This window comes from Crinia signifera, chromosome 2, assembly GCF_055691185.1.
Source record: "Crinia signifera chromosome 2, ASM5569118v1, whole genome shotgun sequence".
NCBI lineage: Eukaryota > Metazoa > Chordata > Amphibia > Anura > Myobatrachidae > Crinia > Crinia signifera.
Window position 1 is genome coordinate 297,064,412 of NC_139218.1, and position 6,511 is coordinate 297,070,922.

The 6,511-nt window shown below is 47.6% G+C and overlaps 1 long non-coding RNA gene across 1 annotated transcript; it reads right to left on the reverse strand.

Moving 5' to 3' along the window:
- Positions 1-3,217: 3,217 nt before the first annotated feature.
- LOC146059071 (uncharacterized) lies at positions 3,218-3,632 on the reverse strand. The gene is made up of 3 exons (XR_014470135.1): positions 3,563-3,632; positions 3,366-3,478; positions 3,218-3,272 (listed from the first exon to the last, which is right to left on the reverse strand). It is a non-coding gene; the product is annotated as an uncharacterized LOC146059071 (long non-coding RNA).
- Between the last annotated feature and the right edge of the window lie 2,879 nt (positions 3,633-6,511).

Below are 6,511 nucleotides of genomic sequence, written 5' to 3' on the forward strand. Positions count from 1 at the left end.
ATTCCAACCTGTTCATCGTGGAAGAAACAGAGGAAGAGGAGGTGGATCCCATTAATACCCCGGCATTGGACCGTAAGTTTGATTTTAGTGTGTACACTTATTAAGATGTTCAAAAATTACAAATCAAATTCATTAATTTCTTTTTTTCTTTTTCCAGCCGGATTGCAACTGATTGGAGACATCCAGGAACACCAGACACCATCACGGGTACAGAGAGTTAGGCAATTGGCTGCAGAGATTGAAGACAGCCAAAACCAGTACCGGGTGATGATGGAACAACGGATGCTCGCCATGGAGAGACACCTTGGGACACTGGCAACATCAATGGCCGACATCGAAAAATGCCGACAGGAGGACTGGGCAGAAATTGAGAGAAGACGCCACGAAGACTGGTTGGAATCTGAACGCAGGCGTCAAGAAGATATCAAGGGTCTTCAACAAAGCATTTCCGTCTTGGCAACAGGCATGTGCAAATTGGTTGACAATACGGCGTGTCAACGGGAGACAATGCAAAACATCTCCGCTTGCCAAACCCAAATTGCGGCAAGCTGCATGCTTATTGCTGAATGCTTGCGGACCAGAAACGAACAGGAAAGAGCTGGCCCAAGAAGATCGGACCCTTCAACAGCACAGCAACATCAGCCTGTGCAACCGCCCACATGGCATGGAATGTCTCAGTCCTACCAAGGTTACCCAGGACTCCACCGCCATCCACCTCCACAAAGACCCACCCATGAGATGACTGCACCTGCAAGACGGCCATCTTCAGCAACAGCCTCAAGCACTCCAGCAACAGCACAGGAGGAAGAAGACGAAGAAGACGAAGATGAGGACCAGGCCATGTGAACACGGTTGTATATTTCCATTTTATTTGTCATTTCAGGTATTCAACGGTCTGGGTGAGTGGTGTCAGCGACCAGCTTCCTGCTCGCTGTCCCCACTCACCCGGACAGTATTCAACGCGGGCCTCTCATACGCCAGTTTCCCCTCGGTGCATTTTTTTGCCAAAGGGAAACCGGCTTATTCGGCTCTTGAACCAGCGCGACTCACGGCTAAATACAGCGATATCACTGCACTTGCCGCGGGTCTCGCTGTTTCAGGAAATTCTTGATGTCCTGTGACGGCAAGGATTTCCACATGTTGTTTTGAGTGAGTTGCCGGCACAGGGGTTAAACTTCAAGGATCGCTGGTTTTATGCAATCCTTGTTGTTTAACCCCCAAGTCAGCCGCTCGCTGCAGCTTTGAATACCTATGTGTTTTATTTCACCTTGTTATTTTGATGTTTTTATTTAACCCCTGTACCTCCCATTTGCAGCAGTGTTCTCAAAGGAGTTGGGCGTAACAGTTATGCAATGCATGCGCGTGCATGCATTGTTAATTGTTGGGATATGATGAAAGCTCCTTTTCATTGGTGGATGTCATAATGGGCCAAAAGTGAGCAATCTGATCCCACATTTTTATTTTTTTAAACAAATGTACTTGTTTTTTTGTAATTTTAAAATTCCTTTCAAGTAGAATCACCATTTTGTACTTATTTTGTTTCTACAGTTATAAAGGTGAAATCTTGATGTCATAAACGATGAAGTGAAGAAGAGATTGGTGTTTGTTTCAATATTGGTGAGTAACACAACCTCCATCCCCACACCCAGCCTTGCACTTGTGTTAGCGCTTAGGCCATGGCGTTCACTTAATGCGCCTGGCCTACGTGCTAGCACAACTGCACAGCAAAAAGACACAACCTCCATGCCCACACCCAGCCTTGCACTTGTGTTAGCGCTTAGGCCATGGCGTTCACTTAATGCGCCTGGCCTACGTGCTAGCACAACTGCACAGCAAAAAGACACAACCTCCATGCCCACACCCAGCCTTGCACTTATGTTAGCGCTTAGGCCATGGCGTTTACTTAATGCGCCTGGCCTACGTGCTAGCACAACTGCACAGCAAAAAGACACAACCTCCATGCCCACACCCAGCCTTGCACTTGTGTTAGCGCTTAGGCCATGGCGTTTACTTAATGCGCCTGGCCTACGTGCTAGCACAACTGCACAGCAAAAAGACACAACCTCCATGCCCACACCCAGCCTTGCACTTGTGTTAGCGCTTAGGCCATGGCGTTCACTTAATGCGCCTGGCCTACGTGCTAGCACAACTGCACAGCAAAAAGACACAACCTCCATGCCCACACCCAGCCTTGCACTTGTGTTAGCGCTTAGGCCATGGCGTTCACTTAATGCGCCTGGCCTACGTGCTAGCACAACTGCACAGCAAAAAGACACAACCTCCATGCCCACACCCAGCCTTGCACTTGTGTTAGCGCTTAGGCCATGGCGTTCACTTAATGCGCCTGGCCTACGTGCTAGCACAACTGCACAGCAAAAAGACACAACCTCCATGCCCACACCCAGCCTTGCACTTGTGTTAGTGCTTAGGCCATGGCGTTCACTTAATGCGCCTGGCCTACGTGCTAGCACAACTGCACAGCAAAAAGACACAACCTCCATGCCCACACCCAGCCTTGCACTTGTGTTAGCGCTTAGGCCATGGCGTTCACTTAATGCGCCTGGCCTACGTGCTAGCACAACTGCACAGCAAAAAGACACAACCTCCATGCCCACACCCAGCCTTGCACTTGTGTTAGCGCTTAGGCCATGGCGTTTACTTAATGCGCCTGGCCTACGTGCTAGCACAACTGCACAGCAAAAAGACACAACCTCCATGCCCACACCCAGCCTTGCACTTGTGTTAGCGCTTAGGCCATGGCGTTCACTTAATGCGCCTGGCCTACGTGCTAGCACAACTGCACAGCAAAAAAACACAACCTCCATGCCCACACCCAGCCTTGCACTTGTGTTAGCGCTTAGGCCATGGCGTTCACTTAATGCGCCTGGCCTACGTGCTAGCACAACTGCACAGCAAAAAGACACAACCTCCATGCCCACACCCAGCCTTGCACTTGTGTTAGCGCTTAGGCCATGGCGTTCACTTAATGCGCCTGGCCTACGTGCTAGCACAACTGCACTTTTGTGAAGTCATTAACATAACTAAAATAATAATGTTTTTTCTTTCCATAGGTAAGTACAACAAATATCCAAAGAAGAAGACAAATCTGAACACCAGCTTTATATTAAACATGTCATAAATTTTATTTATGCCAAACACTTTTTGTAACATACATTCAATAAAATTTGATTTTCAAAAGCAATTATTCTTTCTTTCATAAATTAGTGTGTCCAGTGATCCAGGGCAAGTGTAAGTCCCTGAGAAATGTGTTCCTGCAATACAAGTAAAAAAAAAAAAAATTCGGTTAGAAGCTATGTTTAATTACAATTAGAAATGACATGTTATATAAATGTTGTAACCCTTACCGTGTAAGTGGATCAAGTCCTGTGCCAGCATGCCTTTGGCAAACACGACATCTGGACCAAGGGGCATCAACTTCATTCTCCAGAGGTAACTTATGTTCCAAGCAGGTGATTGGCTAGAAGAAAAAAAAGAAGGTGTTAATAAACTTTAAACAGGGTCCCATTTCCATCCCACCTTCCCCAAGTGCTGTGCCACTCACCAGATAAGTGCATCCTGTCCTCTGCATCCAGTCCTGTGACAGCATCACTTTGGGGAACACACCACATCTGTACCAAGGGGCTCTCAGCATCATTCCCTAGAGGTAACTTATGTTCCAAGCAGGTAATTAGTTAGAAGAAAAAAAAGGTGTTAATTAACTTTAAACAGGGTCCCATTTCCATCCCACCTGCCCCAAGTGCTGTGCCACTCACCAGATAAGTGCATCCTGTCCTCTGCATCCAGTCCTGTGACAGCATCACTTTGGGGAACACACCACATCTGGTACTCGGCCTCTCAGCATCATTCTCCAGAGGTAACTGATGTTCCAAGCAGGTGATTAGCTAGAAGAAAAAAAGAAGGTGTTAATAAACTTTAAACAGGGTCCCATTTCCATCCCACCTGCCCCAAGTGCTGTGCCACTCACCAGATAAGTGCATCCTGTCCTCTGCATCCAGTCCTGTGACAGCATCACTTTGGGGAACACACCACATCTGGTACTCGGCCTCTCAGCATCATTCTCCAGAGGTAACTGATGTCCCAAGCAGGTGATTAGCTAGAAGAAAAAAAGAAGGTGTTAATAAACTTTAAACAGGGTCCCATTTCCATCCCACCTTCCCCAAGTGCTGTGCCACTCACCAGATAAGTGCATCCTGTCCTCTGCATCCAGTCCTGTGACAGCATCACTTTGGGGAACACACCACATCTGTACCAAGGGGCTCTCAGCATCTTTCCCTAGAGGTAACTTATGTTCCAAGCAGGTGATTAGCTAGAAGAAAAAAAAGAAGGTGTTAATAAACTTTAAACAGGGTCCCATTTCCATCCCACCTGCCCCAAGTGCTGTGCCACTCACCAGATAAGTGCATCCTGTCCTCTGCATCCAGTCCTGTGACAGCATCACTTTGGGGAACACACCACATCTGTACCAAGGGGCTCTCAGCATCATTCCCTAGAGGTAACTTATGTTCCAAGCAGGTGATTAGCTAGAAGAAAAAAAAGAAGGTGTTAATAAACTTTAAACAGGGTCCCATTTCCATCCCACCTGCCCCAAGTGCTGTGCCACTCACCAGATAAGTGCATCCTGTCCTCTGCATCCAGTCCTGTGACAGCATCACTTTGGGGAACACACCACATCTGGTACTCGGCCTCTCAGCATCATTCTCCAGAGGTAACTGATGTTCCAAGCAGGTGATTAGCTAGAAGAAAAAAAGAAGGTGTTAATAAACTTTAAACAGGGTCCCATTTCCATCCCACCTGCCCCAAGTGCTGTGCCACTCACCAGATAAGTGCATCCTGTCCTCTGCATCCAGTCCTGTGACAGCATCACTTTGGGGAACACATCACATCTGGTACTCGGCCAGTGGCGTAACTATAAAATTTGCTCCCCCAAGCCAAAAAAGTTTCCTGCGCCCCCCCCCCCCCCATAGCATTCTTGTTTCTTGACAATATGGCTCCCAGTTTTAACAGTAAAAATGTGCCCCACCATTAGATATTTTCAAAGTAAAGAATGCGCACATTTCAATAAAGTATGTGCAGCCTCGCTTCAAGGGTTAATGCCCTTTACAAAAATGCCGCACACTGCAATGCCCATTAACAATAGGTCACCCATCGTAATGTCCCTTAAGCATTATGCCACACACCGTAATGTCCATTGCACATGCCACACATCGCAATGACCATTACACAATGGACCTTATTCTAGTTCACTCTTAGAGGCAAATTGCGTCTTAGCTGGACAAAACCATGTGCACTGCAGGTGGGGCAGATGTAACTTGTGCAGAGAGAATTAGATTTGGGTGGGGTTTTTCTTCAAATTGAAATCTATATTGCAGCGTAGAAATAAAGCAGTCAGTATTTACCCTGCACAGAAACAAAATAACTCACCCAAATCTAATTCTCTCTGCACATGTTACATCTGCCCCCCTGCAGTGCACATGGTTTTGTCCAGCTAAGAAGGAATTTGCCTCTAAGAGTGAACTAGAATAAGGCCCAATATGTGACAAACCGTAATGCCTATTAAACATTATGCCACACACCGCAATGCCCATTACACAATATGCCAGACACCACAATGCCCATTACATATGCAATGCTCATTACACAATATGCCACATAAGGGCTGCTTACCTACATGCTCATTTCTACGGATTGAATACTTGATGCCAGGGGTTGCACGCCTGATGCCAGGGGGATTACCCCTCCCCCTCACTGCAACGGTGAAGGAGCCAGGTAGTGCAGTGCACAACCCACCTGGCTGGTCAGCAGCTATTTCAAAACTTGCGCATGCTCACGAGCCAATCAGAACTCACGGTATGACAGCCAATCCGGAGCCACCACTGCATCTCTTGATTGGCTAAGTTGTGACTGAGCCAGCATGCGTTTTGAAATAGCCGTGACCTGAGTGCCGGCTGGGATGCCGGGTGGAACGCGCGAAAAACAGCACTGGGGAGAACACTGTACACCAATTGAAATGTAACTGTGGGATTTTTAATGGTCACTAGCAAGTGTAATTTGAGAGTGTGATTCTGCTACAGCAGAAACCACTTTACTATCTGCTTACCTCCTGTCGGCTTAAGGAGGCTTTCATGCCTGCGGCCTGAGGGCGATGACCATGGTTGTAAATCAATTACTGAGGACCAGGACCACCATATCTATCTGAAGATCCCTGCCGCTGACCTGAACAGACTGACAGCTGGCCGGCCGCATCGCTATGAGGAGGGTTGGAGGAAGCAAGTACACGGAGGAGGAGAATAGAAAGAGCAGAGCTGGGGATGTGTGCACAGCCTGGAGTGTTCTGTGTTTCTGCATGCTGTAGTCTAATTCAGCGTGCGAGCAGCGCACGGAATGCCACACAGTGCACTGACTGACCTCCAGAGCTGGTTACTGCTATCCCTGCAGCCTGCGTGCTCAGCCAGTCACTGAGCCGCAGGCTGCTATATCAAACACGATTGGA